At 40.4% G+C, this 25,248-nt stretch overlaps 1 protein-coding gene across 2 annotated transcripts in view; it reads left to right on the forward strand.

The window, feature by feature from the left end:
* Positions 1-25,248, forward strand: part of LOC123985457 (clathrin heavy chain 1-like) — a 179,953-nt gene that overhangs the window by 35,137 nt on the left and 119,568 nt on the right. The window lies entirely within an intron of this gene.

The raw sequence follows: 25,248 nt of genomic DNA on the forward strand, positions 1-25,248 counted from the left end.
GTCAGGACGATGTGAGACACGCAATTAACAAAGGCCAGTGGCTGACTCACCCCTCATCCCCCTGTTTCATTACTGGCAAGCCTTGGATCTGAGTCAAATTCAACAACTGACATATGTGCTTTAACAATCTGAGGGCTGTGAGTTTGATGCATAGCAGGTCTTTTTTCTCTGTACTGTAATTATGGAGATGGCCTCCTGTTATTGGGAGACTCAGCTCAAGGTCTCACTCACACGGCAAGGGGTAACATGTAAGAGTCAAAAATTAAACAGGGAATGATCAGAGATGTGTGTGACACTTATAACACAGACTTTGGATCTATATACTGCTCAACACGGTTGTAGCTTGTTAGTGTTTGATCTAACTGAGTAATTATTTCTCCAGATTGATCATTATTTCTTACATGAAATTTCTGATTATCAGATATGTCTGTCCATTAAATAGCCAGTGGGGTGTCTGTCAGTGATTTTAAAGTTTGAAGAAGTTTGTACTTGTATGCCTAGTGTCAGTTGTTTTTTAAAACAAAGAATTAAACCTGCAGAATTGACTTTTCGACGTACTGGTGAGTACCAGCCCACTTCAAGCACTGACTTTGACTCTGATTAAGAATATACACACAGTGACACACACAGACACACACTTCTTTTTTTTGCTACACCTAAGGATGTACAAAGACGTTCTTTAATTAGGTACATTATTATTAGTAGTAGTATTTACTAAGTATAATGTTAAATAAGTTGATTCAACAAATACATTTACATACACATACTATACATGCGCATGAGTCATTGGACGTTGTCTGTTACAGTGAGAGAGAAACATTGTTCTTTTATATCACTACCTGTTTTTAAAGCACACCATGTGGTGTGGCATCTATTTTTGCTTCTTTTGTCTTATTGATGGGCTACAACCTAGATATTGGGGTAGGTTGTAACAAGGGAACACAATACAAAACTGCCACTGACTCAAGGAAATTATTTTCCACTTTTAAAGCGCTACTAAATACTCCTCCACCTCCACCACCCACAAACTTGTCTGCTGATACCTTTGCTGCCTTCTTCACGGGCAAAGTGGCAGCTATAACTAGCCAATTCTCTAAAACACTCAAACTCAACCATTGTAGCAGTCCTACTACATCTTTTCCTCTGCCCTCCCAGGTCAATGGTTCTTCACTCTCCTCGTTTACTCCTGTCACAGAGAGTGAAGTATCAGAACTCCTGACCCATAGCTGTCCCACTACATGCCCACTGGACCCTATTCCTACGAACCTCCTCCAAGCCATATCTCCTACCATGATCCCCTCAATCACTCATGTGATAAACACTTCTCTGACTTCAGGAACCTTCCAGACCACTTTCAAAAGGGCTCGGGTCACACCCTTGCTCAAAAAGCCCTCACTTGACCCAACTCAAGTTGAGAAATATCAGCCAGTGTCTCTTCTACCATTTTTATCCAAAACTATCGAACGGGCAGTATTCAGACAGGTCTCAGAATTCCTCTCACGGAATGACCTCCTAGATCCATATCAGTCTGGTTTTAAGAGGGCCCACTGTACTGAAACAGCTCTTTTGTCTGTAACAGAAGCCCTAAGGTCAGCTAAAGCTGCAGCCCAATCCTCGGTTCTTATCCTGCTTGACCTATCAGCTGCCTTTGACACAGTCAACCACAGGATCCTGCTATCCGCTCTCTTAGCAATGGGCATCTCAAGTGAAGCACTCCTGTGGTTTGAATCCTACCTTTCGGGGCGTTCCTACAATGTTTTGTGGCAAGGACAATGATCCTCCTCCCACTGCCTCTCCACGGGGGTGCCCCAAGGATCAGTGCTAGGGCCCCTTCTTTTCTCAATTTACATCACCTCATTGGGGCCGATAATTCGCTCTCACGGCTTCTCTTACCACTGCTACGCAGACGGTAGGCAACTCTACCTATCCTTCCCGCCATACGACTGAACTCTTGGTCATTCCAGCCAAGCAATCTATCCACCATAACATCAAACTACAAATTGACTCCTCTACCATCACTCCAACCAGGGTGGTGAGAAACTGGGTGTCATGATTGCTGTCCTTTTCAGACCATGTTGCTGCTGTCTCGTGGTCATGCCGCTTTGAAAATCAGGCCGTACCTCACTCAGTAAGCCAGCTTCTGGTACAGGCCATGGTTATCTCTCACCTCGACTATTGCAATGCCCTCCTAGCAGGTCTTCCAGCTTGTGCGGTGAAAGAATATACACACAGAGCCACACACAGACACACACTTCTTTTTTTGCTACACCTAAGGATGTACAAAGTACTCGGTTAAAGTACAGGTTTAGCAGGGAGGTGCGCGATGCTAAACGACTGTACTCAGAGAGACTAAAAAAACAGTTCTCTGCAAACAACGCCACTTCTGTCTGGAGGGGGTTCAGACAGATCACAAATTATAAACCCAAAGTCCCCCACTCCATAAACGATTCTCACCTGTCAAATGAACTGAACCAGTTCTACTGCCGCTTTGAGAGTTAATTGGACACCATCCCCCGTGACTCCTCCGCTCAGCTTCAGCCTCAGTCCACCACATCTTCCCCTCCCTCCTCAGAGCTGGCCAGCTCCTCCCCCTCCCCTCCTCTCTCCATCACAGAGAGGGAAGTCAACGGTCTTTTCAGGAGGCAGAAGCCTCAACCCTGAAGCACTGTGCTGATCAGCTGTCTCCGGTGTTCACAGACATTTTTAACACCTCACTGGAGACATGCCATGTGCCAGCCTGCTTCAAAGCCTCCACCATCATCCCTGTCCCCAAGAAACCAAGGACCACTGGACTAAATGACTACAGACCCGTCGCCCTGACCTCTGTGGTTATGAAGTCCTGTGAACGCCTTGTGTTGTCCCACCTAAAATCCATCACAGACCCACTCCTGGACCCCCTGCACCTAGAGAGCCAACAGGTCTGTAGGTGATGCAGTAAACATGGCCCTTCACTACATCCTCCAGCACCTGGACTCCCCAGGAACCTACGCCAGGATCCTGTGGATTTCAGCTCTGCTTTTAACACCATCATCCCGGCCCTGCTGCAGGACAAGCTCTCCCAGCTGAGCGTGCCTGACTCCACCTGCAGGTGGATCACTGACTTCCTGACGGACAGGAAGCAGCACGTGAAGCTAGGAAAACATGTCTCTGACTCCAGGACCATCAGTACCGGTTCCCCTCAAGGCTGCGTTGTTTCCCCCCTTCTCTTCTCCCGGTACACCAACAGCTGCACCTCCAGTCTGTCAAGCTCCTGAAGGTTTGCAGATGACACCACCCTCATTGGGCTCAACTCAGGTGGGGACGAGTCCGCCTACAGGTGGGAGATCGACCATTTGGTGACCTGGTACAGCCAGAAAAGTCTAGAGCTCAACGCTCAGAAGACAGTGGAGATGGTCGTGGACTTCAGAAAGAGCACAGCCCCACCCTCCCCCATCACCCCGTGTGACTCCTCAGTCACCACTGTGGACTCCTTCCGCTTCCTGGGCACCATCATCTCCCAGGATCTCAAGTGGGAGCTGAACCTCACCTCCCTCACCAAGAAGGCCCAGGAGAGGATATACTTCCTGCGGCAGCTGAAGAAGTTCAGCCTGCCAAATACAATGATGGTGCACTTCTACACCGCCATCACTGAGTCCATCCTCACCTCCACAAGGTGATTGGCTGCAATCTTCCTTCTCTTCTGGACCTGTACTCCTCGAGGACTCTGAGGCGAGCAGGAAAGATTGCAGCTGACTCCTCCCACCCGGACACAAACTGTTTCAGACTCTCCCCTCTGGCAGGAGGCTGCGGTCCATCAGGACCAAAACCTCTCGCCACAAAAACAGTTTCTTCCCGTCTGCAACTAGTGTCATTAACAAGGCCCGGGTCCCCCACTGACACTCCCACCTTGCAAACGAAACAAATGTCTCTGCACATGTAAATACCGTTTCATCTCGTGTTGGGCTTAGACCTGGCACGTCGCACATATTTGTTGTTGATTGTTGATCTTTGTTGTTGTATATTTTTATGTTGTCAATTTATGTATTTATATGTACACAATATTCTCTTCCGTTACGTTACTTGTGCACAGCACAGACCCAGAATAATGCACATATATATATCTGCAACGCTGTTCTTCAATTCCATATTTATATATTTCCACATTTATTTATGTTGACTGTATGTTTGTCTATGTGTAGCACCTTATCACCACAGCAAATTCCTCGTATGTGTAAAACACTACTTGGCAATAAAGCTCCTTCTGATTCTGATTCTGATAATACAAACTTACATTCCTTCTCGGCCACTGCGCTCCTCCAACGAACGCCGCCTGGCTCTGCCATCCTTTCACACAAAGCAATCCCAGTCCCGGCTGTTCTCATCTGTAACACCATGATGGTGGAACGAGCTACCAGATGCCATCAGAGCAGGGGTGTCCCTCTCTAACTTCAAGAAGCTCTTAAAAAACTCATCTCTTCCGAGAACACTTCCTCTTATAACACCTCTAAGTCCTAACCTCTAACATGCACTTCCTGTGCTCTTCTTCTATCCCCTTACAATTATCTTGTATTGATTGCACTTTTTTTGTTAACTCTTACTTCCTTCCCTAAGTATTTACACCATTGATGTGATATGAACTATGAGCTCTTACTAGTATTTATTGCTGCTCTTACTAGTATGTATTGTCACTTGTAGATCTGTATTTGATGCTCTGTTGATGCTTGTATGTTGTTCCTCAAATGTAAGTCGCTTTGGATAAAAGCATCTGCCAAATGAGTAAATGTAAATGTAATGTAAACATTTAACATCAGCTTCTCAAGATTAAAGGATGGGCTGGATTGGATGTGCAGTCTTTTGGGTGGACCAGTATCTGTCTTAGCATGTTCTTGGCTTTAAAAACACAGGGATGTGGTGACATTTTCCTGAGATACTTCAGACACGTTTAGAATGACAATGTTGTTGCATTTATTCTTCTTTTCCTCAGCACACACAGCATTGCTGTTCTTCCTGGACCTTGTAGCTGTTTTCACAAAGGTCCAGTTTGGATATCCACAAGCTTTAAGTCCTTCGGGTATTTCTGTTCCTTCTCTTGGGCTTGTGCAGTTGTTGGTATGTTATCAGCTTTGTGGAGCAGGGTCCTAACTCCTACCTTATTTTCCAGTGGGTGGTGAGAGTCAAGAGTAAGTATTGGTCTATGTGTGTGGGTTTTGTGTATAATTTAAGATGGAGGGTCCTGTCCTCTTCAATGTGTAAGACACAGTCCAAGAAAGCCAAACTGTTCCAGACATCATCTCGTGTGAACTTGATGTTACTGTCCACTGAGTTGATGTGTTCGGTGAAGGCTTGCATTTCCTGGATTTTAATTTTGACCCATGTGTCATCCACATGTCTGTGCCAGTGGCTTGGTGCAATGGGTAATTACTGTTTAAATGGCATCTATATTTATATGAAATAATATAATAATTATTATTATTACTTAATAATAGAATATAACTTTTAAAGAAGAGAAAATTGATAGCCAATTACCTAATTTAGTATCATAAAATATACTAAACTATCAATTTGTAACTCTGCTTAATTATTAAATTAATAACTATAACCAAAATGACCATCAATAGCTAGTAGGTTGATGTATTTGGAGTTAGAAGAGTTTGGCAATATATCCACTTATGACATTAAAGAAAGCAGCATGTATATCCAAAAGCATTTATTTAACAAATAAACAAATGAACACACAAGATGAAACTTAACTAAAATGTACTAAAAGAAAGAACAAAGGCATGTATGTGCATGTGTGTGATAAGGAGAGAATGTGTGTGCGTGTAGGGTACGCACCCGAAAGAATGTGCGTCTACACTGTATGTTCAGTGTCCACGAGCATGGACACATGTACTGCAGACAAAGAAAGCACATTGAAGTGGGAGCTTTAGGTTTTCTCTCTTTAGGTGTTTGTTTTTGAGGCCAAATCAGAGGTGTATGTGTGTGATTTGTGTCGGATAGCAGTGCCAAGTTAAAATGAGTTAGCATGGAAACACTGTGTATGTGTGGAGCATAACATTGCCAAAATCGATTTAGCAGTGGCTGAGAACTATGGCTACATTAATAACCCCATGTTAACCATGATATGATAACAACAATACAGCCTCAATGAAAACCACCTCAATACATGTACATTACAAAAGCTAACAGAACTGTACTTAGCCAAGTAATGTTATGTACGTGAAGCTATGTTATGCCCAGTTACATTACCAGTCTGTAAAAGAAGAGAAGTTGTTTTGACATGCTAGTTGTTAGCTGGCAGGTCCATTGTGGATTGGCCAGGCGGGGAAGAATTGCGGTTCCGTTACAGTCTTTTGCTGTGTCATTTTCTGATTGTGCAGATTGAGGACATGGTCGCTCAGAGCAGATAACGCTGGAAGCGACAAACGTCAGCTTCAGTGATTCAAGTACAGAGAAAAGAGAGAGAGCAGAAGTTGCACTGTTTTGTTGATCAGGTGAAGTCATGAGTCACAGGTCACTGAAAAATTGTTGTTGTTCTGTGATGTCACAGCTTGTTTTTCTTGGATGGTGAGGGGTTGCCTTCTCATGGGAAAGGGCGGATACTTTAAGCCGGAGCTGTTTTGCTTCTGTTTGTTGTTAACTTTTTTTTTCTTTATGGCTGATTTAGTAGTGGTAATGAGATCCACTATAGGTAGCTGCTGTGGTGTGATGGCAAAGTTTAAATATTTGTCTAGGATTGTCCTGGTTGGGTAAGTTCCCTATCTGACAGATTCTTCTCTCATCTGTTGTCTGTTTCATACCGTGTGAAATTGTCTTTCTTTTGCCTTCAGGTAATCCTACAGAGGCAAAATAGCTGGGACTCCCTGCCAGTCATTTAGAACTGCAGAAGCCTCTTGGATGAGAGGAACGTCTTCAAGTACCTACAACCATTTCCAGTTATCCTTGATTTTAAACCTCTTTGGATGACCTGCATGACTGGGAATCTTCACATTTGTTAGCTCCATGAGTTTGAACACTTGTTTCCATCTTGTTTTAAAAAGAGAATCTTGTAAAATATGCACTTGATGGCTAAATGCATGATAAACATAACTGTAAAAAAAAGAATGATACAGAAAAATCTAAAATAATACTAGAGCCCAATGCTGCTTAGGCATGATGAATGCATGACAGACCTGCTGCTATGGTTACTAAGCTATGCTTGGACAATTTACTGTCCAGGTGAGTGGTTTCGGGAGCAGCCAATTAGAAAAGGTGTAATTTCCTCCAGAGAGGAGCTGATATCCATGAATTCAGCTAGGCAAAACTCATCACTTAACACACCTACAAGCAGAGAAAAAAACATAATACAATCATACTTGCATTTACTTGGGGTACCTTTATTTTGAGGGCAGAAGGAAGAAATGAAGGATGGGAACATAGAAAGCTGGAAAGAAAAGAAGAAAGGACTAATTTTCATTTAAAATCAAACAAGAAGTCCAAGGCAGATTGTGCACGTACTAGGCGACTGCACAGTTCAGATAAATGCAGTTGAGACCATACACCTCATTCGTCTATTGTTTCATTCGTCTGTTTTATATCGCCCATTGGGTTAAACTGCCAAGTCAATATACAGTAAAGTGTAATTAAATATACTACCATGTTTAGGAGATAATTATAAATCAACATAGTCAACATGCAAATCTCTTTCCAATTTTATAGAAGTCAGATTGAACGATGACCTCACCATTTTGGCACGGGTGACATAATTAGTGGAGAAAAACACGACTTAACGTCTCTTTGAAGCATGTCCTGTTGAGTGATCATGTTAGTGGGCACACAGACTCTCTGGCTTCAAATGAGGAATTTTCCGCCCACCAGCATGGACGCATACAGTACACACACCAGCCAGCACATAAAGCACAGTATGCACATGCACACACACACACACACACACACACACGCACACACACACACACACACAACCTGTACTAGTATACTTGTGAGGACATTGTATTGACTAACACTCCATACGCTGGAATAGATATTATTTGACCGTAGTCATGAACTTTAACTTTAACCTTTAAACCCTAACAGATGTTTTAATTTATGGGGGTGGGATTTTTGCCCACAAAGAAAATATAAAATATGATATTTGTTGTAATTTTTGTTTCACAATGAGATATGCACCATGTCTGCTTTCTTTTACACACTGCCCATTTCTGTCTGTTCTGTGTGTCCCTCTGTCTAGTTGGCTTCTTGTTTCACTTTACCGGTGTGCAGCTTCTTGTTCTCTGTGTGTGGTTGTGTGTGTGTGTATATCTGTGTGTCTACTACTGTATTTCTCTGCATGTGTGGGCTGCTGGAACTCAATGCATGCAAAGGAGTTTGAATTCACTCTCTATCACTAAAACTGTCTGGGTAGCTGGGCTCAGATTTCTGGCACTGCTAACATCTTTGCATTTTTATTTGGTTTAGAAAGACATTGATACAATATTCATGATTGCATTACATTTGCATTAATGTTAATTCTCTTAAGGGCATAGCAGCATCAAAATGTGTATATCTTGAAGAGAAAATCAGACTATTTTGGTGACCTTGATAATGTTAGTAGTCCAATAACTTTGCATTTTCGTGGCAGTATATGCACACCCTAGTCACTCCTCCTCCCATTACGGTGAAATACTAATGACTTATCTGTGAAGACGATTTTTGACTGTAAAATACACTAGAAGCAATAAAATTCCTAGGATCTTTACAAATTGAGAGCATTTCTTAGTAAAGGGAGAACTAAAACTGAGTCAGTCAATAATCAAACACATTAGTTCAGCTCAATATTTACTATATACTACCAAATCAAAACAGAGATTATCTCAGGGCACTTTCATATAGAGCAGGTCTAGACGAAACTCTTTATAATGTTATTTTTTAGAGACCCAACAATTCCCAATTGAGCAAGCAGTGACAGTGACATGGAAAAACTCCCTTTTAACAGGCAGAAACCTCGAGCAGAACCTAGACTCAGGGTGGGTGGCCATCTGCTGCGACTGATTGGGTTGAGAGAGAGAGGAGGAGAGGGGGAGAGAGAGAGAGAGCAGGAGTAAAGAGAACATAGAGTAGCACAATGCCAGTTCCACATAGACATTTAAAGTAATAGTAATGGTAATGGTGGTATTAATATTTATATTAAAAATAAAAGTAGTAATAATGATGATAGCAAAAATATGATAATTATAAAACTAAAAATTACTGTTAGTCACATGCGTTGATGGGAAAAGAATCCATACAGATGGAGAGGGAGTGGAGGAGAGAGGAGCTCGCTACATCAAGGGAAGTCTCCCAGCAGTCCAGGCCTATATCAGCATAACAAAGGGGTGGTTCATTCAGCTGAGCCACCTCTATATAAGCTTTATAAAGACGAACACACGTGGAGCATGGAGCAAAACATGTTGACAGCTCATACTGTAGATTTACTGCAAGAAGAAGCCTACTCTAAAATGTGGTGAAGGCGTCTGACTTCCGAAACCAAACTGTTGGCTGGTTCCACAGCTTGATAGCTGAAGGTTATAGCTCCCATTCTACTTTTGGAGACTCTAGGAACTTAATGTATTGTAATTATAGGGCCTTTTATATGAATGTTCACAATATTCTTACTTGTTTGCATAAAAAAAAAGAAATGCCTTTAAATATTCATCTGCTGATTACACAAAAGTTCTCATCTTTGCTCACAGGTTGTGGATTGCTGAGAGATAATTGGTGACATATTCATTTGAATAGCTTTTGTAAGGTGTAACTTTTCACACTGGTTGCAGAAAAACATATGCAGCTGTAAGCAGTGCCTCAGGAATCAGCAAAGTGCAGGAGATTAAACTGAAATGATCTGAGACCTGTCTCCCTCTTCAGTCAATCTAAATAAAATCATTAGACTACCAGTCCTCTTTAAGTGAATATGGAAACAAGTTTGGCATCAGTTACATCTTATTTATTTACAGTGCCTCTTAATTTCAGGGCTTGTTATGAAACATTCATGATAGATCATATTAGATGCAGTGACTGGACAAAATATTGAAAATGTAAGGACTTTGAAGTAATTAAATCCCAATCAAAGTCAGCTGCACCGGTGTGTCATTTTAAGATGAAAGTCAATTAGCATCATGGGTCAGCTTTAAAAGTTGTTTGACACTTCTATGTCACTTTTCAAAGCAACCCAAAGCAACTAATGAAGTTCTAAAGTGGTCACAGAGTTGGTGCCTAAATTGCAGGTGCATCAATCACAAGAACTACAAAAGTATTTAAAGCAACAAGGGTCTCAATTAGCAGATGACTAACTGCAATGGCAAAGAATAATGGTGAGAGGTGAGCGCCACAACAAGGTAGTATTATAGAGTTTAATCATTTCATTTCAATTGTGCAGATCCCAGTTTAAGCAAACAAAGAGTGCCATATCTAAAGCCACACAACTAAAGTGGCTAAGAAATGAACAGTAATTAAGATGAGGGTGTTTAGAATTACACTGAAGCAGAAATGGGCTTTAGTCGAGGATGTCATATTGATATTTCGCTTGCTTTTACATTGTATGAACTATTGTATGAGCTAATGATACTCATTTCCAATATTATTCTCTATCCATCAAAAATGTCCATAAATCACCATTTTATGCATCAAAACAAACTTTCTATTCTATAATTTCAAAAGTCAGTTAGATGAATGAAATGAATGATGACAGTTTGTCTCGGTGTCCTTTAGGTTTTACACTACTGTGGGCTGTGCAGCCTGAGAAGTCTTATTAACCTAGGTGCCATTCATTAACATCACATTATTCATATGCATTTCTATACTGGACTCCCTGCATTTCCAATCCTGCAACAATTACACAGTTATCAAGGATTAAGGGATCCTATATTTAGGAGCGGTAACAAAGATAAGCAATTATTTTCAGGATTGAACAAATTCAAATTAGAGTCACTCATGCAAGCTTCTCTCCTAATGACCATATAATTATATTTTATCAGACTGGCAGCAAAATACTTGCATTGGCGCACTTTGAGATAGATAAAAATGACCTTGAGCAACAGCTTGATCACATTGATGGCTGCTAATAGATAAAATGCTATGATATTATAAAATACCTGGTAACTGTCTTTCCTATATTGGCTATGGGTTATGTATGTTTGGGGTTCTGATTACTGCCATGAGCTTAGTGCAATTTATCTTACAAGATGTTGACTGTGCAGGGCTTTGAATACTGGGTCACCTCCCTATGTTATGTTTAAAATGAACTGGGCTGTTGCCATAACAGCGCCGAGAGGCATGGCCAGCAAGTTCCCTCTTCCTGAAATAGCCTGCAAAATTGTTTAAACAGATAACTGGGAATCTGGCTGCTGGCCAGGAGCGTGCCCCAATGCCTCATGGGATATTAATGGCAGCCCGAGCTGAGGCAGGTCTGCAGTGAGGGAATAGATCCTAGAACCAGCACGGCACAGCTCCTATAATAAGTGCTTTAAAATCAGCTGTGCCTCTGCTAATTGGTTTCATTTCAATCTCAGAATGTCTCCATTTGCTATTGAATTAGAGCAGTGAGGGCCTGCTATGAGGCGTGTTATAGGAATACATGTTTCTGAGCTGAAATCACACTGATTAGGTCTCCTTTCTACTTTGCATTTGCCCGTAACCACAAATTTGTACAGTGCACGCAGGAGTTGCTCAACAACAGTGCCACACTTATATGTTTCCTCACTAAACTCTTCATCTTTGCTTCCTGTGTCCTGGCCATCAGGGCTGCTGGTAGATAAATATCAGCTCCTTTGGCAGCAGTCTCCATGTACATTTCCCCAGTGAGCCCATGGGCCCCTTGATGAAAGCCATCCGTCACTGCTGTTGGATGACCTGTCTGCACTGACCACCACACACCTCCACCCTGACCACTAGACTGTGAAGGGGATGTCTCCATGAGCACACTCACACGCTACAAAATCATGATTTAATGCTTTTAATTTACACTGTCTCGAGGGCTTATCAAAAGGTTAGCTCAGGAGCATTGAGACAAGTTTATAAAGGCCTGGCTGGGACACTGCCACATTGGACTGTGGGTGTACTGCAACACTCTGAATTTTGAAACACAGATTCTATTTATCTAAGTGATACAACAATTTTATTGTTGCTACAAGTTCCCATTTAGCATCTAGCGCTGCAGTCACAGCGCGTTTTGGCAAGCAGAGCCTGTTTTTCTGTCGTCATATCCCAAGGGACAAGACAAGAGAGAATGATGTGAAGCTGAGTGAGATTAATGCGTGGTAAATGAAACATGTGCTGGGATGACAGTGTAGATGAGGAATGATGCCTCTACAGTAGATGGAGAGTGACAGGCCGAACACAACATAGTAGAGTGGGGGATATTCCCATGAATATTCCACCCATATATTTAGAGAACATTCAACATAGAACTGCTTACAGTGGATGCAGGCTAAATCAGCGTTGAAGTCATTTGACGCAATTTGCTGTAATATTGTATCACAGATGTCACATAGCAACGGTTTAATTGAAAGTGATGAAATGGTGTATTAAACAAGCCTTGCTAGGCCAGCAGTGTGCAAAACAAATCCCATGCATGTTTTATCTATTGTGGGCCATCAGGACCAATTTATGACTGTCATCATCATCACTTCAAGTAATGTCATTGGAGGGCATATGGAACAGTAAATCCTGTTCCCAGGTTCCTCTTTACTGTAAATGTTCCTCCTACACAGGCAATCAAAGCGATAATTCACGTAACAGTATGCTCCTGTAGGCCAGAATGGGACTGAGGATCCGAATAACATGGAAGAAGAGAAGGTTTTAATGAAAAAGATGAAGAAGGTATAATATTTAAAAAATGTAAATCTTTTATGGGAAATACTGCACCTTCAAAATCTCCCATGGAGCAAAACATGTTGACAGCTCATAGATTTACTGCATTCTTGGCCCTGGACTTACAAGTGCTGAATGACCAATGTTATTTGTATATGTATACATATACAAGAGCCAAATCAAAGGTGTTCTCTTCATTTAGAGAACCTAGTGTTTCTGCTAGAGTGGTGACTTTAACAGATCAGTTAACCCAAATTAGAAAAAATCACATTTTGTCACTTGCATTTAGTTGTAACTGGCCATGCAGATAAATTTGGTTTTATCTGCCCAAGTTCTGACGTATTCATCTCTGAAGTTTCTGCCTCAAACCACAACACAATGACAAACACAACAGAGTTGAATAAAACATGTATTTGTGGTGCTCACAGCAATGAAAAACTAAAATTTAAAAAGTCAACAGCAACATCTGTGTCAAGGATAGCAACTATTTCTTTGGTATAAAATAGTTATAATGAAAACTGTTGACACTGAGGTCTGTGGATCATCCAGAATAATTGGGACACAGTTTGCTGCTGATATTTTTTAATGTAATTTTATTTTGTGCTGTAGCACCACAAAAAAAGTTCAACTCCATTGTAATGGGGTACAAGCAGAAACGTTAGAGACCAATATCTCAAAACCTGAAGAAATAAATCCCAAACTATCTGCATGGCTCCATACAAGTAGAGGCAGTGTGCAAAATGCATGGGCTCTCAAATCCACTTCAATTTTGTTTTTGATTTTCTAACTGATAAAATTTAATTTATGTGTATCTGTACTTAAAAGTATACAGAATGTGCAAGTTAAAATGTTGAAAGATTTGGAGAAGCACAGAAAATGTGACTAAAAGTGTACAGACAGCTAATGTAGATCTTGGAGCATCATGGATATAGATATATGGATATATTGCTGTTACTGCCAGCTGTGCAAACTATTAATACATTTACTCTCTATGGTCCAGCTTTTCTGCTATGCATTTGAATCCCCATTTACGCTAAGTAAAATAAACAATGCATATGCTAAATAAAAGCCCTGATTTGTCCAATGGAAAAATTACAAAATTAATTATCAGCACTTAAAAATAAATAAACACATAAACAATAAGGGGCGGCGTGGTGGTGCACTGTCACCTCACAGCAAGAAGGACGTGGGTTGTCCCTGCCTTTCTGTGTGGAGTTTGCATGTTCTCCCCGTGTCCGCGTGGGTTCTCTCCGGGTGCTCCGGCTTCCTCCCACCATCTAAAGACATGCAGGCTAGGTTAATTGGTGTCTCTAAATTGCCCTTAGGTGTGAGTGGTTGTTCGTCTATGTGTGGCCCTGCAATGGACTGGCGACCTGTCCAGGGTGTACCCCGCCTTTCGCCCAATGTCAGCTGGGATAGGCTCCAGCCCCCGTGACCCTGTACACAGGATAAGCGGTTGATGATGGATGGATGGATGGATAAGCAATAAGATGCAACTGTTCTTAGCCTAAACTCTTAGTTTTAGTTGGGATTTCATTCAATGTTGTCAGTAACAATTCTTTTTTTTAATTCACACCCAGATGTTCATTTTTTTTTGTCATTTTGGGTAAACTGACTCTTTTACAAGCCAACTACAATACAAGGCATGCTCTTGAATTAGACAAAAAACAGTATTTCTACACACTACACCAGACTCATTTCACAAATCACAACAGGTGTTCCCTGCTGGGCGGACTTTGGGCCCAGCCATGTGAATTACACTTGTTAATAGACACCAATGGTACAGTTTTTCTTTTTACTCGCAGAGTTTTTAATCCACTGTGCCTGCCAGCGTGATAACTGAGCTAAACTCTTGAAGGAGAAAAGGTAGTCTACTTTTTAAACTTTTTCACGTAAGTATTCCTTAATGTATGAAAGACTTGTTCACTGCCGATGTTCAGTATCAGTATCGACACCTATACCAAGTCCTTGGTGGATTTCACATTCCAAACAATCAACATAAAAGTAAAACTTTCATCCTTTCCCATCTGCCAACTCTTCCAGTGCAGAGGTAGTACAGCTGAGAGAATAAAAGGGTAAATGTTAAAAACCTTTTTTTCTTTATGGCACACATTTTAGCCACTGCCTGAACAAACAAACCTAGCAGGCTGTTCTGGGGCTTTAAGAAATTACTTAACAATAAAAGTAGAGATTCCACAGTTTGCCAGTTTTCTAATCCTCGGATAACAATGACATTCAAGTGTGTTGCTCGGTCAATATGTACAGTAACCACTTGGATGAAAGGAAGTCTATTCTTAAAAAGAGGAGGAGGATTTGTGTCATCATAAAGTGTCAAGACAAATCTTCAATGAAGAAAATGGAAAGATTTCTCTTTTTATGTGGCAGTAAAGTAACTGCTGGCTATAGCTAAATTCACAACAATACAATAGACAATGGTTGAAAATGGGGGAAATTTCTTAATGAGAAATATACTTGCTTTTTCTTGCTGCTAGTCGGATGATAAGATTGAACCATTTCTGTAAATATAAAGCTACATCCACTAGCCGGTTAGCTTAGCTTAGTGTAAACACTGAAAATGGGGAAACAGCTAGCCTGGCTCTGCACAAAAGTAAAAAAGAGGTAGGTGGATGTTGTTATCTTTAGATCAGGGCCAGGCTTGCTGTTTCCGGCCTGCTAACAGTCTTTATGCTAAGCTAAGCTTGACCAACCAATTGCAAAGTCCACTTACCAACTTTTTCAGTGCTTTCAATCATATCACACAGTTTTCACCAGCAGATCACTCGAACAGTTCGTGTTCCTGTTCCACTGATGAACACCGTATGAAATGGATGAAAGCACCGGAAAAGGCGGGTAAGTGGACCTTGAGGTGGTACTTTTTGGTCAGTCTTCAATAATGTTATATAGTATTTGCAGACTTTGGGTGTGCAGGAAGCCAAACAAAGTTGGTTTTAAGGTACAGGCCAAACAGAGACACTCTTATGACATGGTCAACTAATGAACAGATTTATAGCCTAACCACTCTTTATTTTACATGAAATGCCAAAATAACTAGCTACAGCTTTGCTAAGTTTAATATTGCTCTGTGTTAAGGTGAAATGTGTTTACTCATTACAGATAACCCAATTCAATCGTGTTGGATATTCACACTGTCAGAACACACATATGTTCCTAATTTATCCTCCACATCGCAGATTTGTTTCATTTGCTTCAGAAACAAACAGAAACATATGAGCTTGCTTTTGTTACTTTGTACTGGAGACTTTTCCTTTTACTTTGTCTTAATTCTAATCTTAAAAATAAACGAAATTCCTCTGAGATGCTGAAAGCACATCTGCAGCCCTCCATACGCACAGAGATAATGAGGTTGCTAAAGAACAGAAAAAGAAAAAAGAAAGAAAAGTTAGTTTGTAAGAGGAGATTCCTCTCAGGCAGTTGAGGCTGGTGTGTAGATATAGCAGAGCAGCCTCGATTGTGTAAGGGGGTGTGCATGCTGATGGCCATCGATCGAAACAGAAGGTGTTGTCTGGCACTTCAGGCCATTCACACAGACTCCTGGCTTTGAGTGCAGAGTTATATTAACAACTTTGCCAGTTTGTAATTAATGTGAATCTGCTGTTGTGCTTAATGTGCCCTGTTTTTGGTTATGAAGCCATTTTGACATGTTGTAGAAATGCTTTCTGTGGAAGACTAAAGGACCTTAAGAAGGACAGGAATTTCATGTACTGTACAGTTAAGATGTCTACCATTTAAAATGCCTTAAATATAGTATTTTCTTAGATGTTTTACCATCATATAGTGTAAACTGAATATTTTTTTGTTTCGGACTGCGGTCTCTGGGAAACAGGGATCTACATTTTTAAAAATATTTTACAGGGAAAATTATCCATCCATCGTCAACCGCTTATCCTGCGTACAGGGTCGCTGGGGGAAAATTATTAATCAATTGATTACGAAAAGGCTTATTGATAGTGAGAGTAATTGTTAGTTGCAGCACTAGTTCATAACACACTGAACTAGCTATTTATTGCCTGAGTCCTCTCATGTTCAACAAAATCTACAGTATATTAGTTTGACTCCTTGCTGTCAAATCTCCAGGAGTAATGTTTGAAATCCACTGATGGCTACTTTTAGTGAAATCATTTTATCTGATATCAGGAAATGTGCAATGTTCAATTGCTCCAAATTATTACATTTGTTCAGTGCTGTCTCCAGTTTGTAGGGCCGGTGTGATATTACTAGTCGTAATCTCACCCTCATCTCCTTGTTCACTCTTTTACAATCAGTTGCTGAAGACTCAACCTGAAAAGTTTCTAAGTCTTGCAACAACTTTAACCCTTCCCCACTGGCAAAAGCGAGGTTGTGAAGAAAATGATCATCAATGCCAGACAAATTTACACCTTAGCAAAGTATCATGAGTCCTGCAATTTCACACAGACCCAGTTTTCCTCCACAGCAACACCAGGAAAACAGCCAAGTTTGCCACTTTCCAGATGGAGGCTAGGCTTTTGAATAATGACTAGCTCTAAAAGTTGCATTTGAATGTCTACAGTGTTTACAAAAGTGCTGATCTTTACACCGGTGCTGGAGTCACTGTACATTGATGCATACTGTACATAGAGTATACTGTCTCACACATCAATCTCAGACACATTTACATTTGACTGTGTATTTATTTTTGTCTGCATGTTTGGATTCTGTTAACTATTTTCACAACATTTTGTATAACAATTACCACGACTATTTCTATTATCTACCACTCTCAGTGAATTGGATATTTCTGACTTCTCAAAGTGTCACTGTGTCAAATCTACAATGATGTTTGTAGATACTGTAGATTGTAGGTGGACAGGAGAAAAATGCAAAATTGAATTTATTTCTTCCACAAGCTTGTTTACACAGCTCTAAGATGAGTCCTCCTTCCCTTCATTTTTATCAAGGCATTCCTCCTCTTCCAGTCACTGCTCACACACACACACACACACACACACACACACACACACACACACACACACGCACACACATACATACACATACACACACAAACAAACACGCACACACTGCACATCTCTCTATGTAGCTTGCTTCTTCCTCAAATAGAAAATGTGCACTAAAACATGACAGCACTGGCGGCTAGTCTCCGAGAGCAGCCCCACTCTCTCTGGCCTAGATTCTTTCAAATCCGCTCTGGAAGTGCCTTCGTCCTCAGCTGCACTGCCAGCCCGCCAGAGAGTGAGTGAGCAAGCCATCTGGCTACACAGCACATCAAATCCCAATCTGTGTTAATTTGAGTGTTAAGGGCCATTGTTTATTTTTGAAAAAAAAAGAGGAAGGAAAAAAAAGCCTCGCTCACAGGATTAATAAACCCTTTTGTAGTGCATTCTGAGCAAAGTTTGTTCCAAAGTTTTTGCAGACATGCAGCGTGCCAGGCACACTGCAGGTCACTGCTGAAACTTACATGTGTCTACCTGGCAAAATGAAGGTTTAATATAGCTGCAAGACAATAATACATCATGTATTCTGTAAAAATGAAGTATGCATAAATGGAGCATTTTTATAAATAAAATAGAATACTATGTAGGCCAGTAATCATGCTGTGCAGATAAAAGTAATTGTGCTTTTGTTTCTACCACCTGGGGAAAACATTTGGGCCGCCATAGGCTTCCATTGATGTTTATGTTTTTGTATTCAGATCCCCATTAATTGTTACCATCATGGCTACTCTTCCACATGTTTTTAAAAGTCACTTAGAAATGAAGCTCATATTGATATAAGAAATATAAATATCCAACCAAAAAGCTATTTACCTATATAAACCCTATTTTCTATAAATGCTCCACACAGATTATTTTGTCAGCGTTCAGCCCTTTGTAAGTACAAGACAACTATATTACTTCAAAACTTCCTCTTGGCTTACTGGAGCTACAGAAGTAGTTGAAGATATATCTCTTTTTCTTTGTCCCTTAACCCCCCCTTCTCTCTTTCTCTCTCACTCACACACGCACACACGCCACCCACCCTGACACATGGTGTGTTATGCAATGGGTGATGCCTAATTACCACTGACATCGCGGAGACTGTTCACTGTGAAATTAATCATGACACAGGCGTCAGCTTTTGATATTTTTCACCAAGTGCTCTGAGTTCGTACCAGCCAATGTAATTAATAAACCAATTGCACACAAATACTGATTAGACGCTGACACTGATGTCTTAATAATAACCAGGCACCTTAAAACCAATGCCAGGTGCCACACAGTAGAGATAACAGGAGGAAAGTAAGTGCAGCAGAAAAAGACATTGGAACTAATTATTTTCTAACTACTAGAATGAGGTTGTTTATGGTATTGACTGTGGGCTAGCATAGATGGAAAATAAGGAAATGTTTAACTAGGTTGTATGAATGTATCTATATACAAATTTTTTACAGCTGTGGGTCCACAGTAGCTCACACAGGGCTACAGTGCTATTTATAAATCATAGAATTGTACTGGAAAGCGCTTACAGTATATCCAGCCATGCATAACATAAACAGTTGCTTTTCAGTTAGCAGAAAACCTCGCTGTTACTTTATTATTACAAATAGATGAACTGAGACTCCAAAAACACAGCCCACCCATTTCTGGCATAATTAATGTGACATGCAGCTCATCAGTGCACAAACCATCTACAAGTGCTGGTTGCTCATTTCTAGAGGTTTTTACCGCCTCAGTGGCAAATGATCAGAAGCCAAGCAGTTTGGGACAAGATGCAGACGATTTGGTTTGACATTTCACTTTTTGTTAAAACCAGGTTCAGATATTGGAAACCTCTATAAAGCTATGTTTTTTTTCCACCACGCAACAGTGGTTAGCTTTGATCTTCCATAGCCTTCAAAGTGTAATATATCAGAACTGTTGATTTGGAAAACCCAAAGAAATCTTCCTATTTGAGATGCGTTTTCGGAAAGAACACAACTATGAATAGTGTGCAGCGTTCCTGTATTTTACAATTGGTTCATAAGTGTCTTGTGCTTTCCCTGCAAAGTGCACTATTAAGCTATTTTAGGAATGTATGATTTGTCTACCCAGTATGTGTATCCTTTCAGACCATTTCAACCTTGGCTTCAGCTATTCTCCAAATCCAATCCTCCCAACTACTCTCAGGCTGAGGTGGGTCACTGAGTGCACCTGGATAGGGAGGCTGCAGAACAGAAAAAGAAGACTGAGAAAGATCTGAGGTTTTTTTTAAAGTTCTAAACACTACTTTATTTACGCAATGTATTTCAGGCATTTTGCCTTTATTTAGATAGTGGATGGCAGCAAGATAACAGGAAATGAGGGTATCATTATCCTGATTCCATTGACCTGGAAAACTGGAAGTGAAAGTCGTAATGATAATATTTATTACAATTATTGTTATTTTGTTGATTGTGATTAGTCTTTGCATTGGCTGTGAGTCATGTGCTGTAACCACACTGAATATGTTGTACCTGTGTCACAGGAAATGAAAGAAACAAATAAAAGTAAAGTAAGCAAACACAAGAAGATACTTTTGAGGTCCAGACTATCATGTAAACATTTTTATCAGTCTGTCTGACCAAAAGTCACATGGAAAAAGTAGAGGAAGAAAGGAGTGCGAAAAGTAGGCCAGAATATGTTTTCACAAATTATCAGCACAGACCCATATGTGAAAACGCTGTACACACATGCACACACACGACGCTGAAAGTCACCTGAGACCCAGCTTTATACACCACAGTTGTTTCCTTATGCCTGGATGTTAAAACTAAATCAAAGCTTCAGATGTCATTCATATTGCTTCACTGTCTATATTTGTTTAAAAAATCTATTTTATCTCCTGGTGAAATTGTATGCCTGTACACGCGGATGTGTGTACCGTATGTGACAGACAGAGGAGCAGAAGGTAACCTTTATAAATGACACACAAACAGCTAGACAGTGCATCAGAGTAAAGGTGGCTTTTCTAATCCTCTCCCCTCCTGTTGTCTAGTCGCCCTGTTCTACTGTATCACTACATTACATCCCAGAGTGACACATTGAGCTTGGCGGTTTCTCTGGCTCTGGTGTTCCAACGTATTGTTTGTTTCTGGGCTTCACCTGTCTCCCTCCTTCAGCTCAAGTTGGAGGTATTGAAGGATAGGAGTAGTGGGGGAAGGGTTTTGTCCCTTTGCTTAAATCTGCTCCAGTCAATATTTTTATAGAAACAATGGATCAAATGACTATGTGTAGTATCAAAGTGGTCACTTGTAGTGACAAACTCACAGAGATTTATTATTCAGCTCTGCCGTTCCCCTTGGCTCCTTTTTTTCTTTCAGCTCAAGTTTTGGGTTTTACAGTAATTGTTTTGCTTCACTCTTACCGCTCTCATGAACATTATTGCTATGCAGGTAATACATGCTCAGCATCAAACTGCAGACAAACAAAGTTAGCAACTAGCTAGTGAACACAGTGGAGCTTTTAGCAGCTAAATAGCCCAATAATAAGCATTGTGTTGCAGTTGGTGGAGAGACCAAAGTAGAGCTAATAGGAGAATGAATATTGGACTTCATAGACAAGTTGTCATACACATGACTCCAACAAATACTATTGTTCCTTTGTCTCAGCTGGATGTGTAAATAGACAACTATTTGCTAACACATGATGCATTTTGTTGTTGAGTTTACAGCTTGTCATTGCCAAATGGCCAAAAGAATACCACAATGTGACAATATTTAATTAGAAGTAAAGATTGTGCATTCAAAGTTTTATTTAAGTTCAGTGGTGGAAAATACATTCTCTTTCAGTTTTGAGATACTTTTGCCGATGACACCGTCTGAGCAGAGTGTGGACTTGATTAATACAAGTGTGTCAAATTTCTTGTGCAACAAAACACACTCAAATGTACAAAATGCAATCCAACGGTTTTAAGCTCCCGTTATTGGCACGTAGATGCTGCAGGATGGGGACAATGTTTGCAAGCAGGTACCAGGAACATCAATTCATAATATATTTGACACAGTTTTGTTGAACAACACATTATTTAGTGATAATTCTCTGCATGTTAATAATCTGATCTGAAGCCAGGCTGTAGCCTATATGCACTGTTCCCACTGAATATGTATTTCTGACTACACACAGGGTAAACATGTTATTTAATCATCAACATGTTTTCAGTCGTCATTGCTCAAGTAGGATGAACAAACCCCAGGTGGTGTACACATAGTTGGAGACACTTTCCACAGGGAGGCAGGCTGAATGCCTATCCTCTATCTATCTATCTATCTATCTATCTAAAGTGTAAATTTTCACACTGATACAATCACACTTGAATGAATCTGTCTGTAATTATAACTGAGTGAATTAATTAAAATCTTGCAATGTGGTTGTGTAACTCTTAAATATTGCATTTATTTGACTGCTTTCATACCAGTTACACTATGTCTATTATAATGGATATTGCTTAACTTGGATGTACAGGTAAAAGTGTAATCTAATTTGTAACCTGGGTGAATATTTCATTAAGCAAGGAAATCAGAGGCTAGAAAATTCAAGCCTTTTGCACTTTCTGCATACAATCTCTTTCAATGAATAATACATGTGAGGGAATTCAATTGTCTCTTTTTTGACAATATGCCTACACTGACCATGGCAGCAGAGTTCAGGTGTCAAAGCAAAGCATAGCAAAGGGATATATTTCCATATCTGACCTTCACAGATATGAGTCTTTTCATCCAACTGTGAGGTTATTCAGTCTGTGTCCCAGATACGAGTGTGTCCCAGTCAGCATATACTGGTATACGCTATACTAAAGTCTACCTCAGACAAACATAATGAGACCGCATTTCCAATGAAATAATTCTTGTTAACTAGAAATGTGATTACTATTGCAAACAACACATTTAATGAAAACAGGCCAGCGATGCTTGCACAGATGGGCTCAAAGTTGCCACATATAGGCATGAAATGTACCACATGCCGCATGGGTTTTCAACAACGAAAAGCAACGGCCAGAGTGGTGGGGGGTTGGTGATGAGGGTGTGTCTTGATCTCGCTCCACTACTCTCAGTCTACTGTGTTACTGGACAGTTGGCCAATACAGTTTATGGGCAAAAGCACTAACAATAAAACAGGGCTATTCATGAAACAATCAGTGACTTAGAATTTCTGTTAAAGCTGCTATAATTCATATCGCATGGTAACAAGTGATCAATGATGAATATGTGTATGTGAAGAGTTCACTTGTAGGGATGAACCCGCAGAGAATTACCACTAACTAAGCAGAGCGTTTCAGCGTCTTTCAGCTCATTGTTTTGGTTTTAAAGCCCCAACTTTAGTGTTTTGATTCACTTTCACAGGTCTCATCAGTATGGTTTCAAGACACGGCAGGCAGCTGTTTTCAGTGAGTTGGCGTCCATCCATAATCCATCCAGAAAGATATTTCTCTCAGGAGTAGGTGAAGAGTAAAACAAAGCTAAAAGAAGAATGAATATTAGACTTGCATTCATCAGGTGCCCAAGAATGCTAATGCTGCTCTGTGTCTGCTGGATGTGTAAACTTTGCTATCAATCAATCAACAGTCAATAAATTTTAAAGGTGACTTAACAATCTGATATCAAAACTGAGCACATATGGTACGTGGTTAGATGCAAAGTCAACGCTAAAACATTTTAACCAGTAAAATCAAAGTTGTGAGAAAGAAGAGGCAACGGCTATTAGGCGGCCACTTTATGTCAGACTTCTCCTCTGATTAAAACTGCCTCTGTAATTACCACACACGATGGGGACAAGGTCTTCCGCTGAGTTGACGAGTGTTTTGTTTTAGAGTTAACATGCTCCAATTCACCTGTCCCCATGAGGCACAGCATACACCTCTGTGTTATGCCTTTGGCCCTCTCAGCTACTGGAGTTGTCTGCTATGTGTCTAAACTGGAGTGGAAGCCTGCTCCTAATCATAGCAATCACTCATCCGAAAGGATCCCCTCCTTCTCGAAAGATGGTTATTTTTAGCTCATATGTACATAAAATGTTTTCAGGCCAGTGTGATTATCGTTGATTTGACAAAAATTATGGCGCTTGAAAGCTCAGTGATTCAATGGAGCTGCCTTGAATTTTTACCAGTGAAGGATGCAATTATTACTGGTTTCATATGAGCAGTGTTCGGCTGTCAGTCTGCAAATTCTTATGACTGTCACTGTGGAAAAATATGTGATGCAAAGCTAAATAAGATTTGCTCATGATGTGTTTGACTGGCACCCATTATGTGCTATGGATAAATGGGAGCTGCATGAATGGGGGTGGGAAACATTGGTTATATCTCAATTCTCCTGCTTTTTCTGAAGCAGCCCCATTCATGGGTGATTAACAGGCAGATCAGGGAGGTGGGCAGTGTTGCTTGGATGGCTTTGACTAATCTAACTGCTGCTGCCTAGCTTGAACCCAGACAAGCAATGAAGAGAAACATTCAAACTACTGTACAGAGCTCCACTCTCAAAGCCTAAATCCTATATGCACACTTTTATGCAGCCATGTGATACACTACAGAATGTGACTCGACTGACAACTCCAGAGATTAAACTGATTATTGGACGTTGCTGGAGTCTACACACACACATCAATGCCTCCACACATCACTAGTTAACGTAAATAACAGCTTAATCCAAGTCACAACACAATTTTTGTTGTTGTTGGTGTCACAGATACACAAAGAAACATTGTACTTTCTCATGAGTGCGGAGGACATTATGACTGAGCTAATTAACTGTGGGTATACATTTCTTTTATCCATCATTCTTATGGTGGTTAATGCCTTTTATACAAGATTTCATTTTTGGTGCATGCTTGAATATTTGACTGAGTTTATAAACTCACAGACTGTTTGTCTTTTCACTACAATTTCAAAATCCTTAATCAAAAAAGTGTCTACCCTATAAGCATATATTTTGTATAGCTTTTATGGTATGTCAAATTGATGGTGGTTGATTGTTCATGAGCAAAGACACCTACAGTTATCACAGTTTGGCTGACCAAAGGGAACACAATCATCTTAAACTACATTTAAAATCTGTTTTGAACACATTAAGTCTCAATTTTGTTTGATTCAAGGATGAAATAAAGAATTTGATCATAGTCTCTGACATGGGGTGAATGGAGTGACATCTTGACCATTCAATTTCGATCAGCAATAGAAATATTGCTCCACCTAGTGGAGGCAGCCGTTATGGTGTAAGAGGGAAACAGCCTGATTTGATTTCACTCTTACAGTAGAATGACTCTTCACTCAGTATTTGCAGTTTTTTAAAATATCCATGTAAAGAGAGGCTGGGAAGGCAACTGATATATTTCCTGATGATCAGCTCCGTAAGGAAAACCTTTTCAGAGGTGGCACTTGAAAAGATGGCAAAGTAAAAACGGCAAAAAAAAAAGCACGGTAAGGGAAGAGAACAGATGGCTTAACAACAACAGAAAGAAA

Source organism: Micropterus dolomieu, linkage group LG17, assembly GCF_021292245.1.
Source record: "Micropterus dolomieu isolate WLL.071019.BEF.003 ecotype Adirondacks linkage group LG17, ASM2129224v1, whole genome shotgun sequence".
NCBI lineage: Eukaryota > Metazoa > Chordata > Actinopteri > Centrarchiformes > Centrarchidae > Micropterus > Micropterus dolomieu.